Raw genomic sequence first — 14,844 nt, 5'->3', positions numbered from 1 at the left:
ACTTGAATGGTTATTGTTTTCAACAAAATTGGTCTCTTTTTCTTTCCTCTTTATCGATTCTTTATAGAGCTTACATAGGTGCTCAAGGGTTCGACAAATATCTGACCAATGTCCTGGAGTGCCACATCTATAACAAACACTCTCAGATCTTTTTGAGCGATTTTCATTTTCACTCGTGTTTTCATGCTGCATTTTTGGTGGGTGGTTCGTGACATTATTTTGAGATGAGTTATTTAAGTAACTATCTCAATTATTTTCATATCCACGACCACGACCGCGATCATTTTTACGTCCACGTCCACATCCATGCTGTAGTGACCGGTATCCATAATTAATAATTAAGGAGTAATTAATCATATGATCATGTTTTTATTTGCTAATATATGATTAAGGAAGTTTCTGTTGGATTAAAGGACTTCAGAAATGGATTCAGAATGATCGGAAATGGTCTGAAGGGTGACCCAGAACGGAAGCAACGTTCTTGAACGGAAGCAATGTTCTGGCAGTTGATGTCATCCGTGATGTCAGCTATATTAAGTCATTGCTTACGCACTTGATGTGACATCGGAAGCAACGATGGGGATCGAAAGCAACGTTCGTCAGGCAGAACGGACGCAACAAACCCGAATGGACGCAACGTTCCGTGTCTATAAATATGAGGGCCGAGAGTTCATTTGAGGTGCACCAATTCCTCTCTTCTCTCTCAATTCATAGGCCTTCTAACTCAGATCTAGGGAGATCTAGGCGTCCTACGGGAAATCCGGAAGTGGCACAACGATCTAGGCGTCATAGCGGAGCTGTGGTCTAGTTTTGAGGCTATCGACAACAAAGGCTAACGACGAACGCAAGTATAACTTTGGCATCCTAAAAATATTTAGGAGTATGCAATAGCTTAGTTAAGGCTTTTAGAGCTTAATTATTGATGCATGGATAATTGCATTGTAGTAGCAGTAGACTGGACTAGTAGGCTTGGAGTCTAGACCAGCGGAGCTAGGTTTTGACCAGCAGTGTTAGAGGTACGTAAGTACTGACCGAGATAGCCGACATGATATACATGCTTATATGTTGCATGATTATGTGCTACGTGTTTTACCATATTTTTACGGCTTAGCACATGCATATTTTTACGATAGACTGCATCTGGTATGATGTGAGTCATGACAAGTATCCATCGGTGATGAGTTACTCCTTATGGATTCTTGTCTGGGGACACTCAGCCCCTGGTTTTGCTATCACTAGGAGCGACCATGACGGTGGAGTAGACGCTATAGTGGATAGGGGAATACACGAGTACCCCGCGGACTAGCTCTCTTAGCACGGTACTGTGTGTTCATGGCGCCCTGAGTAGACTGTTTTACCCAATGATTTTAAATCATTTGTTTGCTGCATATTAGTTTATATATCATTGCTTCGTATTGAGCATTGTCGCTGACCGGTTATTTCGGTATGAATAAATTCTACTGGCAAGCGAACCAGGTCAATTCTACAAGAAAAATGCACAAACACAACACTTAAAAGACAACGCTTTTAGTGAAAAGTATTGTTTTTTTAAAAAAGACAACGCTTTTAGTGAAAAGCGTTGTGGTTATATGTTTTTTATTAATCAAAGACAACGCTTTTTTTAAAAAGCGTTGTTATTCAGTGTTTTTTTGGGGTCAAAGACAACGCTTTTAAAAGTGTTGTCTTTGAGCGTTTTTTTCTCCATGTAGCACAACACTTTTTAAAAAGTGTTGTAGAAAATATATTATTTTTATTTAAAATAAAACATAAAAAAATAATATTCCCAAATCCCCAAATCAGACTTCTTCCCCTTCTCGATTACTTCTCCCCCTTCTCGATTACTTCATTCTATACGATCCCTTTCTCTCCTTCTTTCAACGCCGACGCTCCCCAACATCGACACTCCCCAACACCGCTGATCCGGCAGCTCCATCCGATCCCTTTCTCTCCTTCTTCTCTATTTCAGTAATTTTTCTCCTGTAGCTCCGTACTGATTTCAGCTTTAAAATATAACGTATGGCTATTCTCTTTCGATTCTTGCTGTAGCTTCATAGATAAATTTTTGCTTCACAAATTTCCCATATGCTCTATGCTCAAATTGCTGCTTCACGGATTTCCCATATGTCGTGAATTGTTAGGGTTAGCTTGGAGTAGTGCGGCTGTTGTGAATCATTTCCAGGTGGTTGGGCTTTGTTCTTGGTGCATCTATTTCGTGATTTTGAGTCATTTTGATGTTGGATTCGGGCTAGAACAGCTCTTGGTGGTCGGATTTTACACATTTAAATCTGCTCTGCCGTCTGCCGTAGCTTTCCTCTCAAAATCCACCGCCGAAGCTTCTCTCGTTCATCGCTTTAGAACGTTTTCGGCCTCCTCTGTGTCGCTTATATCTATCTGGTCGACTCTTGTGAGCTTCGTTTGGGTTAGTTTTTTTTTCCTTTTGGTTTCGTTTTCACTCTGTTCTCGGTGTTCTTGCTTCACTTTCACTCTAAAACTAAACTCGTTTTTTGTGTTATTTTTGCTTCTATTTCACCGTGAGTTTGGAAATTTTAGGTATTCAATTGAGATTCTTTTACTATTTTGTGCATAGGTTGAAACCTTTGATTAGAAATTGATATCTTCTCGATAGTTATGGTACACCAATGCTCTGGCTGGTAGTTATGATTCTTTCTGACATTGGGTGGTTGATGAATTTGATTTCAGAATAAGAGCGAGGCTTGTCTCTCTTTTGATAGTGATTATTTTTTACAACCTTTTTTTTTTATATATATATATTGGAAATAGTCGTTATTTTTCTCGATGCTAATTGGTTCAAGAACTCTTTTCTTCTTAATGTTTCTTTACTGTTTTCAAACAATTACAATTCAGTGTTTATTAGTCTTGTTCTGCTGGAATAATTTTGTCGGTCTGTTGATTTCAAACTGTGCTTTCGATTACGGGTTAGGGATTAAGAATGGTTTCTGGTTATTCATGTTAAATATACTTAAAAATGATTTTTTATTTGATTTTCAAGATTTTGTTTTTTGTCTCCGATCCGAGGTGTAGATCTCTCATCTCATTTCTCACTCGTCATTTAATCTCCGTTTGTGTCCTAAAAGTCAATGATTCGTTGATTTATAAAATTTTGTGTCTCACTGTTTATGAACAATCCTGTTTCGCCTTTTTGATTTCCTTTGTTGTTGTAGAGTAGGTGTTTGTGGGTTGCAGGGAAAATAATTTATTTCCTTGATCTTTTTTAGATAAATTATCTCGATTGTTTCATAATTTAGTGAATGCTTGTTGCAATTGATTACTCGAGTTTCTTGGCCAACCTCGGATGAAAGATTGTTGCTTCACACTTTGTTTTGGACGTTTTGGAGATTGTATGAGCATCTGTCCCTCTTAAGTAGATAGATAGATTTTGTTATCTTGACAAACTAAATCCCCCATTGGTTGCCAATGGAAGTTTATTCTTACAATCACTACATGTATGAATTTATTTACTATAAATATAATCCCAAGTCCACGTTTTCATCTGCCTTTTCTTGCTGTGATAGTGTGATGTGGTTGCTGCCAATTTTTTTTTTTTTTTTATATTTTCTCGTCAAAGTTTATGTATTTACCAAAACTTTAGCAATTTTTCGAGGAAGCTTTGATATTCCAATCATTCATGATAACCAACCTGTATAATATTTGGGAAGACAGGGCAGTGATTACAGCAAATAAACTACATAAATTTTTGTTCTTCAGAGAAATAATACAATTACTTTAAGTTGCATTGACCTCTATTTGACATTATAAGATTGTGTTTGAGATTGTTTCTAGGAAGCATTTTTGAAATTTTCCTTCACAGAATTTCAAAATTCTATAATGGAAAAACAGAAAGCAGTTCCTAAAAGCAATCCCAGACACTACTTTAATCCAGGGAAACATGGCTGTGATTACATCAAAAATTTATTAATATAGAAACTGAGATTATGATTTTGTATTAGTATATTCTGTTGGTTTTCTTGAATCCATATGATTATAGAATCAATTTTCGTAAAGAAAAAAAATTAATGAAAAACTGTTGTTAACACTTGGCTTCCCAAAATTGTAGAGCCAAAGGGGCGTCCACTAGCTTTGTTGAGACCGAGTGCTCCACTTAGTATAGCATTGAATTTATTAATTCAAGGTAGTCAGTAAACTTTAGAATTGCGAGTTCTATGGAAAAATGGAGATCCCCTTAAATGGGTCCATGTCCTTCAATCATTGCATTTATTCAATCTTTTATTAGAAGCATGTGAGACTTGATTTTGTTCCATGGTAGTAGCTTGAATATCCAGTAAATTATTTACTTATTTGTGATGAATTTATCTTTTTATGAACCTGGACCATTCAAAGTGAATTCTCTTAAACTGAGTTTTCCAAATGGCTGAGAAGGAATGAGTAAACATAAATGTGACTTCTTTTTGGAATTTTTCAATCTGACTTATCACTTTAACTGTTGATTCTTTTTCTTTATGATGTCCACTCATTTATATCCATGATTTTCTGTATGAATTCTTGTCTCAAAACCATATTCTTTTTCTGCAGAAAAATCATATTTATACATCAGGAGCTTCATGTACTAATATTGCCGTAATCAGAGGAGCTCTTCGTGCTAAAAAACCAGAGCTGCTCACTGTCATATTGCCGCAAAATTTGAAAAAGCAACCCCCAGAAAGTCAAGAGTTACTGAATCTGCATTTTCTTTGGTAAGAATTGAGGATTGATTGTCATTGGAATTATCAAAACCACAAGGTTTGCTGTAGCTAAAGTTTCATATACATTTTTGTTTAAAATATATGTTCCCACTATGCAAAATATCAATCTACTGCTCTAAGATGCCTTCATATGTCTCAGATTCTTCACCCTTTCATGAGTTTATGTGCCTAGAAAGATGGTCTAGGAAAACTTGTACAACAGATGATAATGATGCAATGATTTATGGATTTCCAGGTACAAAATGTGATAGAAAAACCACACAATGATCATCTTCCATTGATAGAGGCCAGCAGGTATGCTTGTTTTGCTTTTGAGGAAGCACGCTTAATTTCCCATTGTCCTGTTTCTTATTTCCATATGGAGATTAAAATTTAAAGGAGCATCATTAGAAATCAATTTTGATGATTAACTTAATGTCGTGGGTTTGATTCAAGTTGGTTTAAATTATGATTTCTTTTCCATTAACATATAATTTTTTTTTGTTTGTATGGGTTGACATTAACTTTTCCATTAACTTTTGTGTTTAAGAGATCTTTCTGTTGATTTAAAATATGAAATTCAAGAAGGTACCCTTCTATTTAGACATTATATTTCTTCCAATATTTGGCGATTCTGTAGCCAACTCTATGATTATATTAAACTTTTATTTAAATTTACATGCATTAAGTTGCCTATGAACTGCTTTATCTTGTTGCTGACCATTAAGCTGACTATTAAAATTATTTTTTAATTCTTTATTTTGTAGTTTAAATGTGGATGCTTATTTATTTTCTGGTTCATGCTAACATGATAAAAACCGTAGAATATATTATGCCTGAACATGCAAGGCAACTGTTTTAAATTGGCATAACAGCCTTTTGTTTTTTTTTGGTGATGATCTTTGAGTTATACCTCATTTTTCTCACCAAATTACTACCAACTCCAGCTGATGGCTATTCTAGTTAATGTTTGGCTAACCTATGTAATTATTTGTTTTCTATTTAAATGAAAATGCTGCTCAATTGGTGAAACAGAAGATGTATTATTTGTTTTGCGTTCCCTGAAATTGCCAATGATATGTATAAAAATCAGAATCAGAAAATACTAAAGCTCTTTAAGAAGTTCCCTGAAATTGCCAATGATGTGCTTTGCGTCCCCTGAAATTGACAAAGAATGGATGTCAAAGTCTTGGTTATCATCAGCTTGAAAATATACATATTAACATTATATATTTTATTCTCTATAGTGTTACTTACTAAAAGAATGGACAAAGAATGGATGTCAAAGTCTCGGTTATCAAGTGAATATGAGCATGGAGTAGAGTCTTTCTTGGAATTTTCAATAAAAAATGCCGAGGATCGGGAAGCAATATCTTGTCCATGTACAAAATGTGGTAATCTGAAGAAGAAAAAAGTAGAGACTATAAAGGCACACTTGTATTCTAATGGTATAGATTTGACGTATCATACTTGGATATGGCATGGTGAAAGGTCTGCGATGAAGAACTCAAAGAATGATCTCTTATTTGGTTGAGTGGTGCATCGGTTAATCAACTAGTTTTGGCGCCATGTAATATCAGGTAAGTAAAAATTTAAATATCAATTTGGTTGCTTTATTTCGATTATTTATTGAATTAGACGCACTAATTATGTTTTTTTTGCGTAGCTATCATTGGATTCTCACTGTTATTCAACCATACAAGGATGTTATTTATGTGTTGGATTCCTTAAGTCACCGCATTCGTGATGATGATTGGAAATATGTAGTGGAAATGTGAGTTCATATTTATTTATTTTTAACAAATATTTAATTCACTCATACAAAAACTCATATATCAAGTATATTGAAGGGCCTTGCGATTGTTTAACTCAAGCAAAGGAAGGAAGGGTAGAAAGAATGCTATGTGGGTAGTAGTACAGGTATGCATAATTTATGTTTAATATATTATGTTTAAATATCTAAATTTGTCACCAAAAATTTTCTCTACTACCATAGGGTCCTCGGCAGCTAGATGCAAAACAATGTGGTCTTTATGTGATGAGATATATGAGAAAAATTATTCAAGAAGTTGAGAATATCGAGGACGTTTCACTACGATCATTAGTAATATTTCTTAACTCAAATAATTACAACTAAATTATTTTAAATTTTCAAAGTTATTGTTATATGATTTTTTATTAACATAATATATGTGACAGTTCTCAAAAGGTGAGTACTCGTTAGAAGAAATTAAAGAGGTGATTTCAGAGTTGACAGAATGTATACAAGAACACGTTTATGAATAGATATGCACATGTATTTTTATATATTTGTATGCAGGTTATTTTGCTTCTAGTTTTGGCTGTTACATTTAATAGTTTTCAAATTTTTGAATTGATCTCTACTCTTTGCTTTTTGAGTTTGGGTCATCCACAAGAACATTCATCATCATCCTATGTTTCATAGTTTTGGGCTGATTTCGAGAAACTTGTATAAACATTAATTGCTCTTGTTTGAAAATTTTGTGATTAGCATTGATGCTAATATAATAATTTTCCACTAAAATCTTTTTCTGTCATTTATAATGAAGGGCAATTTTTTGCATCTTAGCATGAAAGTATTGTACCTGGGTCACATTGTAACTTGTTCTGTTGCTTGAATTTATATGTTTATATATGTATCCTTGTTCGATCATGCTCGAGTATATATGTGCATGTGGAGTGGCTAGCTCTGAAAAATAGAGAATTAATGATCATGAGTTGCTGCGCATGCATGATATACATATGATATATGATATATATGAGTTGCTCGAGAATTATTGACATTGTATTTAATGTCTATGCTTTTGTTTGATGCTGATGATTCAAGAGCTCAGCTCCCATTACCATAAGTTTTTGTTGTGTTTCTCCTGTTTTCTTCGTATTTTTTGCAATTTGTTTTGAATAACATGGTATGGGAATGTATCTTAATGATCATTGAGATGGGATTTTTGGGGTGCATGGATCGATGCAAGAGCTTTGTAAATTGTTTACTTGTTAAATGTTAGTTGCATCCTTGTGTTAGATAAATTTAATCTTAAGAATTCTTATAAATCCTCAAAAAAAAAAAAGAATTCTTATTAAACAAAAAAATAATAATATTAAGAATGCCTTGCTTTTTCCTGTGGGATGTTAATTTGTTGAATGTTGGTGATATCCATGCTAGGATACTTGCACTGCCTAGATGCAAGATGCACTTTCATGAATATTTTAAATCATGCATCATTATGCTACGAAATCTGAATGGTGGAAGTTTTTGATATGATAGCAATGTGCAGATGGCACGTTTTTGGGTTGACTAATACCATTTTTGTTCAATGACCTGAGATCTATTTAATATACCCTACTGGATTTTAGATCTATATGTTGGATTCTTAAGCTATCAAATTTTGAAGCTTTCTCGATTTCAAGGGCTTTGAAATCGAGAAACCATTTGCTGCATGACTTAATGAAATTAAAAAATGTGTGCTCTGCTTGACGTGGCCATTGATGATTAAAAGAACAATGATATTAAAGAATGATTTCATGGTAGCTTTGCAAATTTGAGGCTGCATGTTTACCCTTTTGGATGAGCTGTATCATATGATTTATGGTTAGATTTATATGGTTTGATATGATGTGTTATATTTAACATGTGTTATCTAATGTTTTATTTCAGAAATCTGGTTCTTACTGGTGGCGGAGATTGTCTGGTTCTTACTGGTGGCGGAGATCGTCGCTAACTGTGGTCGCATTCAGAAAAATTGCATTGTTAGGAACAATTTTCTTTCAATATTGCAGCACCATCTTTGTGGGGATAGCTAGCGTTAAATGCTTGTTGATACCTTGCAATTTCAATATATTGCAGCACAATGACTCTATACTTTTTTATGAGAATATTTTGTCACAGATTTGCAATTTCATGTATTTTAATAGTGTTATTTATATGTAAATTTAATTTGAAAAAAATCGAAAACAACGTTCTTAACGACAACGTTTTTTATTGGTTATTTTGGCACAAAATTAACAACAAAGCACAATGATTTTTTAAGCAACCTCTGCCAAGCACAACGCTTTTTTTACACGAAGAAAGCGTTGTCGTAGCTTCAATCCACAACGCTTTATATGCATTGTGATTTCTACAAACAACAACGCTTTTGAAGCGTTGTCTTTTATACAATCTACAACGCTTTTAAGCGTTGTATTTTCTAGTATACCACAACGCTTAAAAGCGTTGTAGCTTGTATAAAAGACAACGCTTCAAAAGCGTTGTTGTTTGTAGAAATCACAACGCATATAAAGCGTTGTGGATTGAAGCTACGACAACGCTTTCTCACTGCACTAAAGCGTTGTAAATTCAAAATACGACAACGCTTTTAATAGATACGACAACGCTTTAAGCGTTGTCGTATCCAAATACCACAACGCTGTTTTAAGCGTTGTCTTTTCCGAAAACCACAACGCTTTTTCCGCGTTGTCTTTGAGCGTGGTCTTTTACAACACAGGCTACGACAATGCTTTTTTGGGGACATTAACAACGCGAAAAAAGCGTTGTCTTTGGCCGTTTTTCTTGTAGTGCAAATTATAATAAAGTGGACAAAGGTCCAGATGTCGAACCCACATGGACTGTAAAAATATGATTACCAAAATCTATTTATTTCTACTTAATCTAGACTAATGAAAAAAAAAATGATTTTAGATTTTAAACTAATGAATAAAATTGCAAATAAAATTAAATTAAATAAAAACGCAGCAGAAAACTTTGGATTACTTAAAATTTGGGAAAAGTTCGATCAAGGACACATGTAAGTACCAGACAATTCATGCAACAAGCAATCGATCTAAGATATCAGACTTAATCTTAATTTACGGGAATTTTCCTAATTTATTCAAAGGTCTATTTCTAGAACAATCAAACCTATTCAAATATTGATAAACTAATCTTTCATAATTCTAATCAAATTTGAATGCATAAATCACCGTGAAAATTCAGTAGACACCTAAACCGCATAATAAAACCGAATCCTATTTCTAGTCAGCTTTACACTATGTTGAAAATCAAAGTGATCGAATTCGAGACCTCCTCTGTCGACTTAGACTCGATTAACAAGCAAACAAATAACTGGCCAAGAAATTTATAAGACGAAGATAAATTCGATAATCAATAAAATCAATTAAGTCTGAAAATCTCAAATAAAAAAAATCAAGTTTTTACATAAACTGTCTGGCCCAATCACGTGGCCTTGATCGAAGAAAAAAAACTACTCACAATTCATAATTCAAAACCAAGTTTTAATCATGAATTGACAAATAAAATAAAATAAAAGAGAAGAGAAAAATCTCCCAAGCCTGTGCCGTAGCCGCCTCCTCTTCTCCGTTGAAATTCTGGAACTGGTCAGGACCCCTTTTAAAATATTTAAAACATCTATTTATAGTGTTTTGGAACCCTCATAATTAAATCCTATGCGAAATATAATTTCTCGGATTTTTAAAATTATGCGACACGCGCGCGAGCACAAAATAGGCCCGCTCGCGCGCAAGCTTAAATAACAGGGCCCTCGGAATTGATTTCGTGCGCACGCCTCACTCATTAACGCATGCGCGCGCTTCTCCTTCAAAGTTTCTGGAAATTGCTTCTGCGCGTGCGCTCCATGGGATCCTCGCGCGCGCCCATTTTGATTTCTGAAACAATTCTTGATTGCGCAATTTCATCTTCTCGAGCATGGTTGGTTCTTGCTCTTTATTTCATGGCTGTGCAGCTTCTGCTATTTCTTCTTCATCATGATTTGCACAGCAGCCATGGTCTTTGTTCTTCATTTCTTCTGGATTCTTGTTCATATGTTCTTCTTCTTTGACTCGACGCCGCTTCGAACTCTTCTTAAATATTCAAAACACCTTGCGCCAACTTCCATCTTCCATGTGCAGCTACATCTTTCAATTCTGCCCATTTCTCGAGCTCGTTCTTTCTTCATTTTCCAGCTGTAGCCAATGCTTGATGCACGATTTCCCTTGTACTTGTTTTTTCTAAAATTGCACAGCTCGAATTCCATCATGAATAGCTTCTCATCTTCTCTTCTTTAATGTGTACAAATGCTCCACTATTTTAGTTGTCGCGGCTCTCTTTCGCACTTGCTCGAGAATCCGGGTTTTGTGAAAATTTCCTACAAAAATACCAAGGGGAGATGATGTGAACATAACAGGCCCGAAACGACACAGAACGCGTATAAAATAATACGAACTAATGCAAGAACGATATAAAAACATCACAACAATATGCATACAAAATGTAGTTATCAACACCCTCATACTTAACTCTTTCTCGCCCTCGAGCAAGACATGCAAAAACATGCAAACACAAACATGAATAAGGATAAGTCATGAATGTGCACAGCCTCCGAGAAGTTCAATCACAAAACCAAAAACACATACATGCTCTCAACTTTTCATAATACACTTTCGGTTTAACGTGAACGTGCGTGTGTGAAATGTCATTCCAGTTTCATACAACTTAGACCGAATTCGTTTCAAATCTGCTTAGCGACCTATGAAAAATCAGTGCAAGTTTCACTTTTCAAGTGCTCATTCCTTCCAACGACCTCTAGACATACCCACCTCCCTTGAGATAATGAATTACACACCTCCGGATTTTGCACCTGGTATTGCTTTAGCCCCAATAATTACCCGCTGACTTAGCTACAACTGGCTAGGATACGAAAAATCATTCTATTTTTTCTTTCTAATCCCCTCGTCTATAGCCCGGATGGAGCATCAATCCCATTTAACCCGCATACTTAGCCTTAAATTTAATCTTTTATAGGATTTTAATCCTTTCAAGGCCCGGATGGAATTGTAAAATTTTTTTCCAGGTGCGCCCAAGATCATAAGTGTAAACTAGAGCCTCATCAAAATTCATAGAACACAATCAAGATCCACAAACCACCTATTGCCGTGCAATGGTCAAACAGACAGAAACTTCATCAAATCTTTTGTTACAGTCCACTGGTCTAACATTAGTGCTTAAAAATATTCACGGTTCAACCTACAGTTTCTCATGTCCAGTCAAGAGCAAAATTTTTCAAAAAAACATTTTTTTCAACATAACTTCATCATCATTGGCTATCATGACTCATCCTACCCAACACACTATATGCAAACAAAAACGAAACACGACAAATGCCAAACAAACACACAAATGCTATAAACTAGTCTACCCCCCCATACTTATCCAAAGCATTGCCCTCAATGCTTCAGAACAATGAACAGAATGCAAACAAACACACAATGCAATGAAAAAAAAAACACAAAGAAAACAAAAATAACACTCCCCTGGTTTTTGATTCATACTCCTTCTTGACAGAATCCTTCAGGACGGTATCAGCATTCTAGAGTACGGCATGCACGACCAACTGGCATGGGAAAGAAACAAAAATCAAATAAAAACAAAACAAAAACCGAAAAAAAAAAAAAAACAAAAGCAAAAACACTGGGTTGCCTCCCAGTCAGCGCTAAATTTATAGTCTATAGCCTGACTATACTCCTCTCTGAGTGGCGACATTCAAGGTGGTTTATCCACCGTCTGTGAAAAACTTGAATCAGTCCTGCACTTGCATGCTACACCATTAAAGAATTTGTGCAAGAGATTAATTCCTGCAGACAACTGCACCTGCAGATATTCACCAACATCAGCATAAATTACATCAATAAAATTAACATCAGAGCAAGATTTGACAGTTGGGCTATCAGTAGCCGACTTAAACATTCTAAAAACAACTTTCTCATCGTTCAATCTCAGAACCAACTCTCCCTTATCAACATCAACTAGGGCCCTACTAGCAGCAAGAAAAGGACGCCCTAAAATTAGTGGAACCTCACAGTCCTCATCCATGTCAAGAATAACAAAATCTACAGGGTATATAAAGTGTTCTATCTTGACTAGAATATTTTCCACTACTCCTCTTGGGTTCTTAATTGATCCATCAGCAAATTTAAGAGAAATATTTGATGGTTCAATTTTTTCTACACCTAATTTTCGAGCAATAGAATATGACATTAAATTTATACTCGATCCTAGATCACACAACACATTATCAAAAGATAGACTTCCAATTTGACAGGGTATAGAAAAACTCCCTGGATCATGAAATTTTGTTGGAATTTTCTTCTGCAACACCGCCGAGCATTCCTCATTCATTGTAACCTGCGTAAGATCATTTAATTTTTTCTTATTTTTCAGCAGGTCTTTCAGAAATTTAGCATATCTCGGCATCTGAGCTAATGCATCTGCAAAAGGAATGTTAATATGCAGTTTCTTGAAGATTTCAAGAAACTTTTTAAATTGAGAATCAAATAACAATTGCTTAGCTCTATGAAGAAAAGGTAAAGTAGATATATCCACATGCTCATTAACTTCAAATTTTGAAGTTTTACCTTTCTTACCTGCCGTGGATGAATTTTTAGCCCGCACATCCTCCTTCTTCTCAGAACTTTTCGGGCCCTCCATGGTCTCTGCTTCCGGTTGCTTCTCAGACTGTTCAGATTGTGATCTCGTCACTACCATAATTTCATTCACGCCTTTGGGATTGAGCTCAGTGTTGCTCGGTAGAGATCCAGCAGGACGATTTGACAATTGGGAAGCAATTTGACCCATCTGAATTTCCAATCTCTGCATCATAGCTTCTTGATTTTGTAAGCGAGCCTCAGTACCCGCCACATATTTCATCATTATTTCCTCGAAACTCGGCTTCTTCTCCTCTTGCTTGGGCTGACAGTTCTGATTATAATTATTGTTGTAGAAGTTGTACGGCTGTCGTCCTTGATTTCCTGTAAAGTTAACCGCTTCAACTTCAAACAACTTTTGTTCATCTTGCAGATTTGTAGTGACCCTGCATGGAATCACCTACTAACTGGCAACTAATAGCATGCATTAAACTTAATACAACAATATATGGAACAGAGTAAAAACGTGCGGAAACATAATCCATAATTTACATATCAGCTTAGTAAATAATCCAGACTTAATACTGTAGTGATACAACCAAATAAAAAACTTAAACATTATACTGCTATATCGAATCCTGTATAATAAAATCCTCAAGGCTCCTGCTCCCTAGTCCTGCCTTGAACTACCAGCCCCGTCCATCCTGCGACCTGCCCCATGAAATAGGGTGTCCAAGATAACAACTAGGACGTGAGCGCTAACGCCCAGTACATAGACATGAGTAAACATATGTATATAATGCATGCAACATGATGACTGGTATAGGGTCATCTGAAAAGTCATGCTCAGAACCGGCGCCACATGAGTGCTGCCATCGCACGGATCAACCTCTGGGTGCAACCACACTCGTCCAGTACACCAGAGTAGACAGACATAAATGCCTCCGCCGTCGCGGTACTCTCAGTGACAGACTATCGAGTATAGAGCTGAGCGGCTCTATAGTCAGGTATAACAAGGTATAGGCTCAACGTGTATATGCACATGACATATGAGTATAGAAGACGGTAAAGCATACATCATGCCATATAATAATGCCAAATAAATGCAACATATAAACATGTATACTCGCTGGCAATCTCAGTCAATGTGTACGTACCTCTAGGCTAGTTCAAGTAAAGTAGGATCCTAGGTTCCAAGCCTATATTCAAAAGTTCACCGTATCACTACATAAATTCTATAAGACTTAAATAAGCTAATAAGTACTCCCAAAACTTAAATAGATTCCCGGACCATACCTTCGTCCATAGTTAGCCCTTTGGAGTCGCTAGTCCCGGATGACTATAACCACACCTTGGTTATTCCAGAACCTCTATTATAACCGATAGGGCCCTCAAGTGTATATATCACACTATATAACTGAAGAAAGAAACTCGGGAATTCGTAATTCAGAAATAAATCTGCGAAGCCCTATTTATAGGAAAAATTCCCGGCCAGGATCGGAACTTCCGATTTTGGGATCGGAGCTTCCGATCCAGCTCATTGCGTGCATGCAGGACACGCCAGGATCGGAACTTCCGATCGCCCGATCGGAGCTTCCGATCTGCTCTACATCCAATACTTGTCAAAACTCGCGGCTGAGTCATCGAGCAAAGCTGGCAGCCGGAGATCGGAACTTCCGTTCCAGGATCGGAGCTTCCGATCTCTGTGCTT

General features: G+C 36.0%; 1 long non-coding RNA gene across 1 annotated transcript; it reads left to right on the top strand.

Annotated features, from left to right (window-relative positions):
• The first annotated feature begins 2,283 nt into the window (after window positions 1-2,283).
• On the top strand, window positions 2,284-6,275 carry LOC140879482 (uncharacterized). Its single transcript, XR_012149438.1, has 4 exons — window positions 2,284-2,419; window positions 4,552-4,712; window positions 4,957-5,015; window positions 6,155-6,275. It is a non-coding gene; the product is annotated as an uncharacterized lncRNA (long non-coding RNA).
• The last annotated feature ends 8,569 nt before the right edge of the window (window positions 6,276-14,844 follow it).

This window comes from Henckelia pumila, chromosome 2 (genome assembly GCF_033568475.1).
Source record: "Henckelia pumila isolate YLH828 chromosome 2, ASM3356847v2, whole genome shotgun sequence".
Taxonomy (NCBI): domain Eukaryota; kingdom Viridiplantae; phylum Streptophyta; class Magnoliopsida; order Lamiales; family Gesneriaceae; genus Henckelia; species Henckelia pumila.
This window is presented reverse-complemented; position numbering and strand designations above follow the sequence as displayed.